Genomic DNA, 16909 nt, shown 5'->3' on the forward strand with positions numbered 1-16909 from the left:
TGACGCGGCTACGCATCTTAATCACTAAATTAAATGAACCACTTGATCATACAAAATAATACACATGTTAATACAGCTGAGAAAAAGAGTAATGCCAATTATAAATGATATTTTTCAGCTAACGTTTGGACAAAATATCCGATTGATCGTCGGCCAGTGTCTGAGCTAAATAGTGAAGAGTTGAAAAAACGTCTAATGAACTGCTACATGAGAGAGAAGGAGTTATCAAGAATGAGTTATCAAAACCATAAGGATTCTTCCACAACTGGGAAGAATAAAGGCTTGTTTTCTTGTTTTGGTCGAAATTAAAAGTACGTTCAGAAATGTATCCAGAAATAGAAATAAATGATTATGTTTTTATTTAAAAGACTTGTTTAATTTATCAATCAATAAGTAAGTACACAAATCCCATTGAGTTTATATCCCTGAGTTCTGCCTTACCGATTAATCTACATTAATGATTAATTATAAATGAATTATATGATAGCTTATTTTACAGAAACACTAACTAAAAGATCCTCTAAACTGATACTTTTAAGAATCTGTCAAGCCCAAATTTATGACTGTCCATTGCGAAGTGAAGGAGAAACATCTCGAAATCATAAAAGACTATACTAAGGTGCTTACCAAATAAATTAAAACTTGTCTAAAAAATAAATTCTTGTAGGAAGAGGACTTTTAAAAAAAGAAAGAGGTTCGTCAGTCTTTTCATAGTTGCCGAAATTTTGCACTACCTAAGAGGGTGCAGCATAAGGTTCTGAGCGTCCACGTGCAGGACGTAACCCAATAATTTGATCAACAATTCATGTCCAAATTGAAGTATACCTACTCTGCATTAACTTTCAAGTACCAATTAAAAAAAAATCTTTGTCTTTTAACGCATCTTCGGATCATGTGAGATTGGTAAATGTCTTCCAATACTCTTCAAGACTTTTAAGATACGATTCGAAAAGAAGGAAGGGTTTGGTTTGATGCATCTACTTTGTGCGTCGAATTTGAATCAAAATTTAATAGTTTTGGAATTAGTGACCATCTTTGAGCTAAACAGCGAAGAGTTAAAAAACGTGTACCACCACTCAAGAGAAAAAGAATTATCAGATAAGAAGTACCAAAACAACAAGGATTCTTCCATAACTGAAAAATAAAGGCTTTCAAATTTTTTAAGCCATGACAATCTCCGACTTGACAGTGAAGATATACAAACCATGCTGATTTATTTTTATTACACAACATTTTGGATTTATCGGCAATAGAAAGCAACAGCCCTCTCCAGGTGCTACAATGTCTACATACAATTGTTTTGTTACAATACAATCAATTCAATGTATAATAGAACCACTAAAAACAACGAACTTACAAATGATATATTAGAATTAATACATATTGATAGTTTGTCGACACAAAGTCAAATGATCAGATTCCCAACCACGTGCTGTAAGTACGTACACTTTCGCAAACTAGTGCATGTGTAAGGTATGAGAGGTAATGTCAACGATCCTTTTAGTGCTTCCTAAAATTATCGGTTTGTATTCTCCTTTCAATTTATCTATATCGGAGATTCTATTCATAGTATTGCTTGTAGTGAAGAAACAGTGAAGAATTTAAAAAATGTCCGTTTAACGGCTTCTCGAGAACAAAGGAATTATCAAAAAAGAGAACTGGCGTGCAGCAAGATGTAGTCAACAACTGATACTTTCAATGGATAGAGTGATATTTAATAAGCGTACCTTGATTAATAAATCGCTTGTGATTACTAAGTAAATTGAAAAATAAAGTTTTTGAACATGATGATCAAGCTGTTGTTTAAGGTTGTATAGGACACCCCTTTTATGTTAGAGTGCAAGTTTCAAACAAAATTTTTTATCAAGTCTTCTAAATACTTAACCATAACATTACTTATAAATTATAAACATATAGTGTGGCTAAATCAAGAAAAAATTAAACAAATCGCTCAATTATTTATAAGAATATAGCCGTTTAAAAAAATCTACTTAACGCTTGTTAACTTATATAGTTGATTTCCGATTTCGATCCAAAACCTCTCATTCTCTTGAGAAATTAATTATCTACTATCATAACTTTTTTTGATTGTGAAATATTTATAATGTATGTTAAAAACATTACTTTGTTGAAAAGTTCTCATAAACAATTCTTTTTTATCATGAATAATCAATATTTTACAATCAAAAAAAGTTACAATTGTGTATAATTAATTTGTCAAGAGACTGAGAGGTTTTGAATCGAAATCAGAAAACAATTATACAAGTTAACAAGCGTTAAGTAGATTTTTTTTAATGGCTATATTGTTATAAATAATTGAGCAATTTGTTCAAACAAAATTTTTACTTGATTTAGCCGCACTATATGTTTAAAATTTATTAACAATGTTATCGTTAAGTATTTAGAAGATTTGAAAAAAAATTTTGTTTGAAACGTACACTCTAGCGTAAAAGGGTGTGTCCTATACAACCTTAAATCGGTATCAGGTAACTATGACACGAGAACTTCCGAATTTATGGAGATTAATTGCGTTACAGCTGGATGGCGTAAAACTTTGTATTTAGACGTCATTTTACTGTATCTGAGTAAGTTTTGTCCGTAATATGAAGCGGACTATGGTAGAAAGTTACTGAGCTTGTTACCAAAAGTATTGTTGATTACCATAATTCCTTAAACGACGTTAGAAAATCTTTAAAAAGTTAATTGAACGGGTAATGAGGTTGTATCGCTACCAATAATTGATATAAGACACTGTATGATGAATCGTGAGGTTGAAAAAATAAGGTTAGTTCTGATTTTTGCACACGGCTCAATTCGGATTTTTTTGTGGAAAGCATATAGTTTAGAGACAAGATAAAAACAATGATTGGTATAGCGGCTTACTGTTTGATGTTGGCACTTGCATCTCCCTCCGGACGCCCGATCTCATTCGCTGGCAGAAGAAAAGCCTTGCAGAGCTAGGTACGCCGGAGCGAAGACGAAGAAGCAGTTCAGGCAATGCCGTATAGACAAGCTAATCTCTGAAAGTTTTCTTTTGTCTAGATTTGACGTATTTTTTTTTGCTGCTGCAGCATGGTCTGGTGACAATAGTTTAGTTGATTACGTGGTGCGTGAATTCACATGGCTTTGACCTAGTCGCTTTTCACCTGAAGATTTCCCTCGAACTAACAAAGTTAATTATTTACCTGGATGTGTGCGTCCAAGAGAGCAATGTCTCTTGTCAGCAATCAAGTGAAGAGTAGGCAGAGTAGCTCGAGCGATGCTAGCAAGTGCCCGAAAAAATTACTTCACAGGGTGGGAGAAGGAAACCGTTTAGTTGACGGCTGTGTGCGTGTCTCCATACTATGAAACGTCGTAGTGTCGCCGCCTATCGAAATCCACTTCACACGAACAGTTGTAAACATTTAGTTGGAAACTTAAGTTTTATCTTTACCATGTAGGGATAAAATGATTATAAAATAAAAACTTTTGGTATAGCAAAGTTTACACAAACAATGTTAAGATTGTTCCTTATAAAAATATATGAGGGTATTAAGCCAATTGCATTAATTGGTTTCTTTTTTCTATTTCATTTCAATTTCATCGATTTCAGAAAATTTGTTTTTCCAATAAAATTTATTTTTCATTTTTTTCTTGTCGTTTAAGAATATTTTATTTCGTAGCATCTAAAATATCGTTAAATTTTTTACAAAATTGTTATTGATATAAAAATATAAAAAATACATACAGGTGTGTGTAGGTGTATAAGTGTACATGTATATAATTGATCATTTATAAGGAACTACTTGACAAATTTTTATATACTTGCTTATTATTTTTGTATCAGAATATATATAAATGATATAACTGCTGAAAAAAATATGGCTAATAAATTTTTTTTATATTACAATTTTAACTTTTTTAAAAATCCAATTTTTGAAAAATTAAGTTTTTTCTCTGCTTTTGTTTACTGATAAAAAAGCTTTGTAGTTGCTTAAAATTTCTTTTAAGATAACATAACATAATGTGTTTCTGGAAGTTTAAAATCGAAACTGAGTAATCTGTCGAAGGTTTTTGAGCGTGAATGTGTGCATGTGTGTATATGTGTAATCAGTTACATTACGAGGTTCCCCCCCCCCCCGAGCAATTTTGATAAACTTATTTGGCTTTTTTTGCTTATGGATACAAAAAAATTTTACGCTACGATACTTAATGCAAGAAGTACGGGATCACTCACACACTTCAGTTTCCTTACGAGCGCTCGCAAGTGTGTGAAGAGACAAGGGTGTTTCAGTCAACTTTTCGACACAATATCCCAACCAACACATTTTTTAAAGATTACTGGTAGATATCTTATGGACTTATAATGTCCATCTTAAAGACATCTCTGGGAATAAACACCTTCGAAGATGTCTTCAAGATGGACATGAAGAGTCTACAAGACGTCTACGAAAAATCTGTAGTTTATAAATTATTGAATTTAGTATTTTTATTGCACTTAATACTTACAAAGATAACGTTTATTTTTAAATTAATGAGTAAATTCAAAATATTTTGTTTTACTTGGCAGATTTTTCACTGAAAAATGATGTCCTACAAGAGATTTCAAAATACAAATTGTAGAAATAATGTTTATATTACCGTTTTGAATTTTTTACAGAGAAACTGTGAGTCTTTAAATTAATATTGTTTTTGCTAAAAAAAATAACAATTACCAAGAGTTATTAACAATTTCATCATTTATTTTCAAAACTATGTTCATAAGTTGTATTTAGCTGTTTAAAGTGTCTTAACAGCAGCTGGATGAGTAATCCCGTACCAAGAGGTAATAGTGGACACTCCTGACACTTAAGCTATTCAATTGTTTAAAAAAAAATGTTATTTTAGGGGTAGTCCAGAGGTTAAGAGTTCCTACCTTTTCGATATTATACAGCTTAAGAACGTTAATTATTCAACACCTAGTTCTTCTATCGAAAAAAAGCGTAGTCGCACGTGCTCGACACTTTGAAGCATAAATCAAGTATATTAATTGAGTTACCTCTAGACTGCCATTAATAAGCTAGCAATTTTTTACATAGCAAATATCATAACGGTCCTCTTTTTTTTGCAATTGTGCTTATCTTATATTATCTTATCTTACTAGTCGCAAAAACCGTTTTAATCGTTAACTGCGAAAACTACTCAACCGATTTTGTTGAAATTTTGCATACTGATTCTTGATATTTCCTAGATGGTTTTTGTATAGTTTTTATCTTAGAAAAATTGATAACAATAGCAATAAATAAACTTAGAGTTTTGCAAAAATACGCTAGCTTTTCACTTTAGTTCAGCTTTAGATCCACTAAGTAACGTCGACGTAAAATCGAAGCCACCTGCAATCGAAGTAAATGGGTCTGGTTATAATATCCCCGAGAAAAGTGGCGATTGTCACAGTCGTTCACCGGCAGTAGGTACATCTAGAACAGATTTGTTAGCCGTGCAGCCGAGTATTCCGGCTACTGACAACAATCTTACGATAATCCTACATTACATTACCCTCTCGACTCTAATCATTTAACCAGGAATCATCGATGCTCTCCGAGGTCTGCGCTGGGTGAACCTAACAGCTAAGAAGGAAAAATAAACTTTAGCTAACGGGACAGTCTCTAACAGGGAAGTATCACGAACCAATCTCCCCACTTTAGATCACCAAAACGACTGAGGTCTCAAAAAAAAAAAAAAAAAGGTGCTTTAGATACCAACGTTCTCGGCATAATACCGGAAAACGTTGGGAAAAAGCTCTACAATTATCTCCAACGCTTCAGACAAAGTTTTTCTCCCGATCAGTCTGGTGCTACAACAGTAGGCCAGAGAAGATCACTCTGAGGTATAGAGGCAGTCACGTTTGCTGGAAAAAATGGTAGGATAATAATAGATTTGTATTGATTGTGGCAATGAAAAATGGTACATTACGTCACTAGGGCACAAAGTACAAACATGAGCGCCCGAAAAGCACGCTTGTTGTAGGTTGGTGCCCGAGTCGCGTATAATATTTTTCTTACCGAAGGCGTAAAGTGCAATTTTGCGCCCGTAGGCACACTTTGCGCCCAGTAAATCACTATGGGCCCTAGGGCAAAAAAGTACTTTGGGCCCGGAGGGTGCAAAAAACTTTTCTGCCCGTGGGTCCAAAGTGATTACAAGGGCGCAAAGTGTGACTCAAGGGCGCAAAGCGGCAGTTGCACTTTGGGCCCATGGTAAAAAATGGGGAGGTTAAGCTCCAGGACTTTGTTGCTCTGGTAATTTAAAACGTTTTACATTCAGTGTCAACATACTACGGTGTTCCATTCAGTGAGACTCGGGCGAACCCGAGACGGGGGGGGGGGCTAGTACAGAATAAAAGACAGTCATCACAGATTACACTGAATTTCTTTGGAATTAAATTTTTAATGTGCTATTTTAAGAAATTAGGTTTTTTAGTTAATAAAATTCAAAGTTTTTCGTTTTTTTTTTATACAATTATGACACATCTTTGAGACAAGGCTCAAAATTTCTTTGTTTTTATATAGTTGATAAAATATATACATTAAAAATAATTAAAAAGCCGCATTTAAGCAGTGACTTTTTTTGTACTGTCTCTATCATTTACAGAAGTATAGATCAATTTTTAATGCGTGGATACAATTCAACTTTCAATACCTTTTTTAGAAAAGATTTAACTTGTAATAGCAAGCATTTCGAGACCGATTTATCGCCTTTTGCGTTAATAAAGTTGTTAAGAATATGGGATTTTTATGAAGTTTGAATCGAAAATTTTCTGTTTTCTTTTTCATTTTAAATTGAAAATAACTGAAGCAATTGATGAAGTAGAATTTGTGCATTATGATGGATTTTTATGTACATAACATAGGAAATATTTATTTGAATGTTTGAGCAAGAATTCAGAATTACAAATGTTACAGGTAGTTTCGTAGATTTGCTCATATGTTTACTTATATTCAATCGCATTAACCTTAAAATTTTTCAAAACATAGTTATTTTTATTATTATTAAAAAAGCGAAACTTTACTTAATATCTAATTTTTTATACATATGTAGCTCCAAAAGTATAGTTTTGAGAACAAAGTATGTTACTACGTTACAAGTAAATCAATGTACGAGGGAAGAAGGCGTCATACCTTGTTAATGATTACCATTTTCATTAAATTTTCAGCAGTAACACTTCACTTGAAGACAAAGTACATATAACTGTTATTCACGTGAGCTTAACGTATGTGCAAAGTCTACAATAATTAATTCACGATGAAAGCTAGCTAACGTTAAGTGTGTGAATCGAACCTTGAACTACATACTACAAAAACATTGATTCAGAGCGCTGACGGAATATTGTGATATTTATTTCAAGTATGATCAATACAGGAATAGCCCTTTATATATTGGTTGTCCTATTCTGCGTTTTTTTTTTTTTTTTCTTCATAATTACACGTATTTAAATGTAACGAACCAACGGAGTTACATTTTCGAATATCCTTGATACAAACATAAGAAAACGCTTACACGGATAATAATTTTTTCTAAAGAAGTATACTAATTAAGTGTTGAAAATTTTTTGGTATTTTAGAGTACAATATGTCGTATATTTATAATATTATTTAATAAATATTTCGTTATCAATTAAGTACTTTTTATACTTTCGAGGGATTTAAGTTCTAATTTACTGGAATCATGCACATCCATGCTTATTTCCATGCAGTCTGGTTTTTATTGTAGACGTTATTTCAACAAATGTCTTTTTTTTATTGTTGTAACTATTTAATTTTATCAGTATAGATTCAACATAATTTTTTCTCGTAATGTTTTAGATGAATTTATCCGATACAGTATTCATAAGATAAATTTATACGATACAAAATTCAGTGATGATTATTTCACATCAACACCAGAAACTAAAAAAAATTGGTCAATTTTCAAAAAAATTTCGTCAATCCAAATCATCGTTTACACGAACACAAACAAATGATATATATTAAAATAAACTGAGTATTAATTGAAATCAAATAACATTATTTCAAATCAAATAAAATATTGATTTATAACGTGATGTTTATTTTACTCAAATAAATATTCATCTATTTAAATACGAATAAACGTTAATTTATTGTGACAAAATTTTTTAAAATGTATCTTCTCAGAATCTTGATATTTATGAAAAAAAAAATTAAAATATACATGAGCTGTTGTATTAGGAAAGTGTTTTGGCATCCTCTGTATGCAAATTGCCTTCCGCTGGTAGATAGAAAGAAATGAGTTTTGAGTTCAAATAAATAAATTGAGCTTGAACCTACGAGAAATAAAAAATCATAAAAAATACATTTTTCCACACTTAGTGACTTATTTTTCCGCGTAAAGTATTAATTTTGAAAGTATAATTTATAAATAACTTTTTGTTCAAATTGAGCCAAAAAATCGGGTTCAATTTTTTGTTTGTCGTAAAAACAATATTGTTAATTGATTGACAAAATTTGTTAATAAGTAGAAACTGAATAGTCAGACGGTGATTCACCATTGATAATAGTGTTTAGAAAGTCGATATACATTAATATAAGTTTGGTGGGTCCATCCCAATTGAATAAGTCACTGGGCTCTACTTGGCCCCCAGACTATCTACGATAGATATACCCGTAGTAAAACTTAATACATAGTACATACACGCAGCAGTATAAGGATTATATACCTACAGATTTCTCTCACTCAGCATCACGCAGCAGCAGTGTGGTCTCAACATAAGCACCTAACTGTATGCACAATTACACCAGTCCATATGATACTGGTATCATGCGTTTGGATTATTGGGTTAAGGCAGCCCTCATGGTGGAGTGGACGCCTACTACGAGCCCTATTGCCTGCTTTACTATGTATACTATACAATATAAAATGTAGGAGTCATATGACATCGATTGCTTTGTGTTATTCTAGTCATAGTAGCCTGCGTATACAACGTGATGTAAGAAATATACAGTATCACGATGCAGCTATTGTCAGAAGGCACCTTAATTATGACAAGTTCAAAAATTTGTCTTAAAAGTCAAACTTTTGAAACATAGAAGACTTTATATTCGTAAAATAATCACTGATTAAATTTTTAACATAGATTCAGTAAAAAGAACCATCTAAGCTTAACTCGTTTTCTAACCCAATAACATCCGTTTACACGTAACAAAGTGTAAAATTTCTCAAAAGCAGAATACATTTTTTATTACGAGTGAAAATCAACATGTTCAAATTAGAGACAAATTTACCAATTATTTATTTTACTGACCTAAAAAAGTACACAGTACTTAATTTTGTGTTTTTTTTTCTTTTTTCATAAAAATTATTTTTGTCCAAAAAAATTTTGTCCTCTTTGATGCAAGAAACCAGTACACTTCTTTTCTTTAACTTCGAGGGATTTTTCCTCTTGCTTGGAGATATTTAATTATAACTTCAAGTAAAGACTTATTCGTAAAACTTTAGATAAATTTAATTGTAGTACTTATTTGTTTCATTAACATTTAATTGTTATTTTAATTTTATTCATAAATAAGATGTACTTATTCCTTCTGATTTTATGAAAGGATTTGCTATCCTTTTTTTAATATACTTCACTAAAGTTTTACTAATAATTTGTATCGTGCATGAACTTATGTAACACGAAATGTAAGACTAATCGTATATTATTTATTCTTTTGTTTATGATAGTACTAAACTTTTTTTTTAGATATTACTTGTTTTGTTAGATTTTTACTACACAAATAGCCTCAAAGGAGTTGCGTAGTCGAGTAAAATATATTATCGTATTGAATTATTAAATAGCTGCTCCTCAATTGCATTCTCATTCGTGTAAAATATTTGGTTTTTGCATTTTTGAACCACTTTCTCGTACCATGACTGGTCAATTTACTACTTCTTGGAGCCCTTCCCTATAGTTTTAATTCTCCCTCAACGCTCATGAATTTTTTTGATCTTCTGAAATCCTTTTACTTTTTAAAAATCTTTTTAAATTGTTATTGATACTTATAAGTTAACTTTATTTACAAGTATTTTTTTTTAATTATTTCAGTAAAATTATTCTATGAATCGAAATTCCCCTACTGCTTTTTGGTTATTTCATGTACTTGATTGGTCTTGTGATCGCGAGAAAAAAAGTAAAAAAATTTTTACGTAACCGATTTCCACCTAAATTTTAATTGTTACTACCTAGAAAGTGAAGGTAAGCCTCAAAAATGTCGTTTTTTTTTGAGATTTTGCACTCAGAAATAAAGTAGTAAATAATTGTTGGCATTTTTACGCTCCTTCAATTACTATTATTATTAGCTCTGAGGATTTTGACACATCCCTTAACTCTATTTCATTCTAATATGGTAGTAAAAAAAGATTTAGTCGTAATTTAAAACTTAAAAACATAGTATTTTTCGTCCAAAAATATATTCGATTTTTTTTCGATTATTTTAGAATCTAAAAATTTACGGCTAAGATCATAAAGATACGTTTTTTGTCCGTAAGTTTATGAGACTGTACTTTAAGAGACATTTTGTGTACATATGTTTATAAGAAAATTTTCGTAATTACATACAAGCTTTCGTTCAAATTAAGTCCGTGAATTACGAACGTGTTTTGAATAATACTTTTTTTCACAACCTGTAATCCCTTCATCAAATAAAGTAAACGATTTCTTACTATACTTTTCTGTAGATCCCCATACTTAAGCCCTCAATAACACTCGAGGTCAAAGTAGAACGCTTATGAATTTTTTCCTTAATTTTTGTAGACAAGATTTTGTTTAAGCTTTGTCATCATAACAAAAAATTGTTTATTTATAAACCACTTTTTTAAAAACTTCCTTAGCGTCAAGAGAAACAAAATTCAGCTATTAAAACAATACGAAACATAATTTCTCATATATATGCACATACTTTACATTGACATAAGTTAAAGTACTTTACAAGAATACACGTTTACACTTTAACATTTGTATATCCTCATTTCTCATATTCCTGAATCAGAAAAATAATCTCACTCCTTCATTTACGGCAGCAAAAACATTCGACTAAAAAAAGTAGTTAAAATATTAAATTTAAAAAAGTCACGTGAGATCTTACAGATAAGAGTCAAGTATGGAAATCACACAAGTACAATATAACAAGGATAACCAGGTGCGTACATACCTATACGACATATGTATATTTGGCATCAGGAAGCAGGTATACAGTAGAGGAATATGAGAAGTACAGGCCAATAAACCAGAAATGCTTACCTGGGTGGACTACTGCACTGGATACAGCTGAATCTAAAACTTTTTTTTTATTCAGCTGTTCATTTTTTTCAATGAGATTCTTTGATCACACGCTCCTTTTAACTCCTTCGTGGAAATCGCGTTCCCTTGTTTTGTGTATATACTTGATCTATACATTCAGGACTTAGGAAACACTATAGCACACCACCACGAAACTAACTGGTTCTTTTCTCCTTCTTCTCAGCTCTGGACAACAAGAGTTTTGGTGTACGTAAAAAAGAGTAGCACAATAAAAACCGAACGGAATATTATTTAAAAAAAAATTTACAGGGACATATCACTTATCCATACACTTGAATTGAAAGATAAAATTAAAAAGAAAAGAAAAATAAAAGCTACTAGCTCCAGGAGTACAGCGAAGCACTTATGGGGTAGCTTTGTGCCTCTGTTCTGTTACCACTTTTCTATACTTATGTTTATTCACGTTGCATCTGCGTGGCTACATGGAAGCTGCGGTACACACAAGGTGGAGTGAGGTTAGACGGTATACGCTGGACGACCATATCGTACGGATGGCACCGCACGATTCGCACAACCAAGAGGAGCCTTAGCGGCTCCGTAAATGATGACACAGCTCGTATATGTACTAAGCTCACCGCTTTTTACATCCCCTCCCTCGCTTTATTAATTTATTTTTGCAATAGTCCGTCTTTCCCTATCGTGCACTTGGCTTTCGCTATACTTACTGTTTTGGTATATTTATGTCTGCTCTACCTCTTTCTCTCATTATATTTCTAGATATACGGACGGTTCCATAAAAATTCCATAAAAAATTTCATTAGATGAAAGAGTAGTCAGGTATGTAGTTTTTCGTTACATTTAATGGAATGACGTAAATGTTTAATGAAACAATATGTATTATTCTATTTAATTAGATCTTCGCAACAATATAAATAATTTTTTTATCCTTCATTGCTTTTACACTCCTAACTCTTGATTGGGCGAAACCACGAAATTTTTCTTAGTACCACCAAACTTCATCTTTATTTCTTTTCTCCTATTTTTTTTTCTTTTTCGTCGTATTTTAACTGTTTTTTTTTTTTTTTTTTTTTCTTCTATAATCCTTTGTTCTACCATTTTCTTTTAAATTCTTTGTGTTTATCAATATTTTTGTCATTTTTTAAGAGTTTCTGTTTGTAAATTCATTCTCTATCAAATAAAATATTTTTGTTCAACTATTCTAAATTAAACTTAGCTCTAGTCATTTTGACTTCGTGCATATTGCAGATTTTTGAATATTTTAGTTATTTAATATTTCTGAACAATTTATAAGTTAACTTACACACAAAAGGCGATAAAAATTTTTACATTGTTTTTTTTTTTTAATAGCTAACCATGTATTTATTTGAATCATCTGTGCTTAGCAGTTTAAAAAAAAATTTGAAATTAATCTTCTAAAGATATTTTATTGCAACTAATTTCTGTCCAAGCTTTTAGCATTCTGGCATTAAAATATCACAATCTACTAGACAAAAATTTGATGATAACAAGGTATTTAATAATTATTTTTACTGATTTTATTCAAGTGATTATACAATCATAATAATGCAAAGTCCACACTCAATAATCATATTGCAAATAATTATTGTAAAAATAGTGTATGACTGATTTAAAGTTCAAAAAATTTTTATTTTTCCTGAGAAATTACATTCATAGCCTCCAATCAATACATTTTTAAAAGCAACAGCTTGCAGTAACAACCCTTATAAGAACTAAAAATTTGACATTTGGCAAGTTGTGATACTATTTTTCACGAATAATCAGTTCACAATCAATATTTTGAATTTCAGCATGGATGAAATACGTAAAAAAATACAAAAAATGTTTATTATTTTTGATTGATATGATATAATAACGTATTCTTCCTTACTACATATCCTACATTGCATATTTTTTATTAAGCTGAAATAACTTTTTTGACTATTTTCGTATTATTTTAATGTTACTAGGTATGATAGATAGTATGTCCGATCAATATTATTCCGAATATTTTAAAAATTGCCTGTAAACATTTGTATAATTTATCATTCGGCACAAATTAACATGCTCTATACTTCGGGAAAAAACACTGAATTTTAGTTGCATTTCTTTGCACTTTTTTTCGTGTTTACATATATGTACATTCTACATTTTAGCGATGCAATTGTGAGGATATTTTGTTTAGTTACTTATATGTAAACGCTTTAATATAAATAAATAAACAATAACTTAAAAACCTTAATTATGATAAAAACGTATGAGTAATATGTCAGGAATATAATTACAATACAAAATACGATTATACGCCTGATACGTGTATAATTGGATTTTATAAAAGTTAAAATCAAATACACTTGTTTTACCATGATCGCAAAATTGCCCGAAAGAAAAACGACGTTCGCACCTTAGCATGGGTACAAACATACAAAAGTCTTACGATTTAATTTTTTTATTTTTCACCGATAGTCCGAAATGTACTGTTACGTCTAGTTGCTTATGTAAAAAGAATAAATAAGTTAAGTATTTTAATTCTAGATCATTTTTTATTTTATATTCACTGAGAGAAGAACTTGTTAGTAATTAACTTCATATGTTGACTATTATCTTACGCATAATATTATCCCGCGTGGTGTCATTTAACGTAGGGCAGGTTCAACGTAAATATGGCATGATAACTATTAACATTCCGTTGTGTGCAGTTTAAATCTAAAAAGTTGTGAGGAATATGTGAGCTGATTTTAATATTATAATATTTTAATATGTTAACATACGTGTACGATGATAGTAAACAAATCCTCTTCTCAGTGTTGCAACAATTCGATGAATTTAATATTTTTAAAACGCTACCAAAGAAACTACGTGATCGATTTTAATCAATTATCCAAAAGAAAAGCTTGAGTCACGTTACAACTTCTTAAAGTAGAATTTAATTTCAAGCAATTAAAAAATATCTTTGAACTATTAATTAATATTTAATATTATTTTGTTTCTCATACAAGCCAGTAATCAAAAAATAGTATAACCTGCATTAAGATATTAAATTGTAATATACTAATATATTAACGCATCAACAGGTATTCTACAAATCGAAAAAATTCGGGAAATATCAATGAAGTTCAAAATCTTCGTCCTCTTTCCTTAGTTGCTATTCCCCTTTTTTTCTTGCTGCCCTTTAATGATGTTGCTCTAATGACTGCATCATTTTAAAAATAAGAAAAACTACTATTTGATAATCAAAAATTGATACACGCAGCAAATGAAATTTTCATTGACTTTATTTTGGTACGCTGTATACAATATTTAAATCTTTTAAGTAATAATTATAATTTTAGTAAAAATTGTTTTATTTCCAAGTGAAGACTTGGTTGAAGGTTAACTATTTTAAAATTAAAAATTATCTGTTCTAAATGGTTAAAATATTTTTCAAAAATGTTCGCTTGTCGATCTGTTTAGGCAAATAGATATTGAAATTAACTTTTGTTAGAAATGAAAATAATTTTACACAAAATGATCAGTGACATAGTACATAATGAAATAGGTAAAACCTGTACTATCGCAAGAGCGTCCATCGTCATAGCTGAAAATATAGAAAAATTACAGCTAAACTTATAGCTGCATGATAAGTATTTTTAGTTATTTTTAATTATATTTTTAGCTAGAAAGGCTATCACAATGGAGACCTATTTGCGGTCCGAATGGACCGGAGAGAATCCCCAGTTTGATGGCGCTTTTCTGGTAAACACTATTTTTTCTACCGAGGCTGCAATAAACATCTAAACTAGTTTTGTGTTGATTAATGTGTAATCAAATTATATTTCTTTATCGGGGACACGTACATGGATGTATATTTATATTTTCAGCTGTTAATTGTTTCCCGGGTTTAGTTACCTGCGATGCTAAATTGCTCTGCACCTGTAAATATGTCAGGGGCATTACAACGATTAAACATTTGAGATTAAGAGCTCATAAAAAGACTTATTGATTGAAATTTGTAAATGTATTCATAGATATGTTCACGCGTTTTGATTTGATATAAATTTTTGCATACTGTAGGAAATGATTCCATCAGTCTCAAAATCTTACGGCTGTAAAAAAAATTGTTCAAAAAAATTAAAAGTAAAAATTTTTTTTGACATGTAACTTTTTAAATTGACATTTTCGTTGTATGAACACTCTAGAAAAATTGTATATCTTGAAAAAAAATTTTCTACTCTTTCCATTGTACCAAAAAATTCTTCTTTCGTTATAACTTAGGAAGTTTCAGTCTAACACACAGTCTTTAATTTACATTTTTTTCTTTTATTTGATTCCAATGTTTGTCATTTGTTTGTTATAGAACTAACTCCGTGTTGTATGAGAAATATGCAAAAAAAGTTTTGAATTAAAAAAAAAATTTTGCACTAACTTGAGTTGGCAAAAAGTAATTAATTGTACACCCTACAAATCTAGAGATGCAAGTATTCTATGTATTTGTACGTTTTTAAAATGTAAGTTTAAAGTCAAAAAGTTAAAGTAAGCAAAAACAAATAATGGCACCAAACTTCAGTACCTGCTAATCGAAGGTTTTAAGTCCTGAATCGTTACAATCGATTAATGAAATTTGAGAAAATAAAAGTAGTGATTTAATGTGATGTAAAATAACGTATGGAATGCGTTTGTAAGTAATTTTTAATAGTAGCTTATACAAATTTGTAAGATCCTACCTATACATTGTGATTGTGATCAATTTATTCGTTCCGTGATTGGCCAAGACCGGTCTTGGGCGAGTAAATTTTAAAAATAAGATGTAACAATCAGCATTTTCAATTTTTGCATTGAATAAAAATCAAAACTATATATTATATAATTACAAATTATTTAATTGTTCTAACAAAATCGGGAAATTAAATATTTGTTATTAATTGTGAGGGAGTTGGTGCGCAAAGCGCGCAAGGATGTAACCCCTAATACCTATAAATAAGAATTATAGTCTCAGTCCAGCGCTCGGAGACAAAATATTTTTTCCGAGGATGCAAGGTTTAAGTTGGTAGCGCCTTGCATCTCCGATTCCAGTTCCCAAGGGTGTAATACGCAATCGCCGCCAGCAGTAACATATGTAAGACGTGACAACGTTGCGTGGTTGGGGGCGCTACTGTCGATTTACTGGTGATGTGATCCGCAATCCCGCCAGCAGTAAAGCAGACGACGTCAGTCTACTTCCTCTTTTTCGTGACATTTTCTGATTGTAAACAAAGCACATTGTGCTAGACGTAAACAAACACGCAGACCAAAAAAAAGTAGTTTCAAGTGCCAAAAAGAAAAGTGGAAATAACAGATTTACTGCTGGCGGGATTGCGCGGGATCACAGCAAAAATGTCACGAAAAAGAGCAAGTAGACCGAAGTTGTCTGCTTTACTGCTGGCGGGATTGCGGATCACATCACCAGTAAATCGACAGTAGCACCCCCAACCACGCAACGTTGTCACGTCTTACATATGTTACTGCTGGCGGGGATTGCGGATTACACCCCAAGTCCAAACCGCTCCCATTCTAAAGCGCGAGAATTTGAATTACAATTTATAGACACTTGAAAAAAAAAAAATGTATAATCATAGGGAAGCCAGTGCAAATTGCATTAGAGAGCAGTAATGTATAATTTATAAA

The 16909-nt window shown here is 31.1% G+C and overlaps 1 protein-coding gene across 1 annotated transcript in view; it reads right to left on the reverse strand.

Annotated features, from left to right (window-relative positions):
- Window positions 1-11931, reverse strand: part of LOC106646531 (uncharacterized) — a 50103-nt gene extending 38172 nt beyond the window's left edge. Inside the window, exon 1 of the mRNA XM_089593906.1 lies at window positions 11249-11931. The gene's annotated coding sequence lies outside the window, so the exon portion shown is untranslated. The remainder of the gene's footprint in view (window positions 1-11248) is intronic.
- Between the last annotated feature and the right edge of the window lie 4978 nt (window positions 11932-16909).

Source organism: Copidosoma floridanum, unplaced genomic scaffold, assembly GCF_036245765.1.
Source record: "Copidosoma floridanum isolate Cflo_tuat_1 unplaced genomic scaffold, Cflo_Japanese_pri ptg000020l, whole genome shotgun sequence".
Taxonomy (NCBI): Eukaryota; Metazoa; Arthropoda; class Insecta; order Hymenoptera; family Encyrtidae; genus Copidosoma; species Copidosoma floridanum.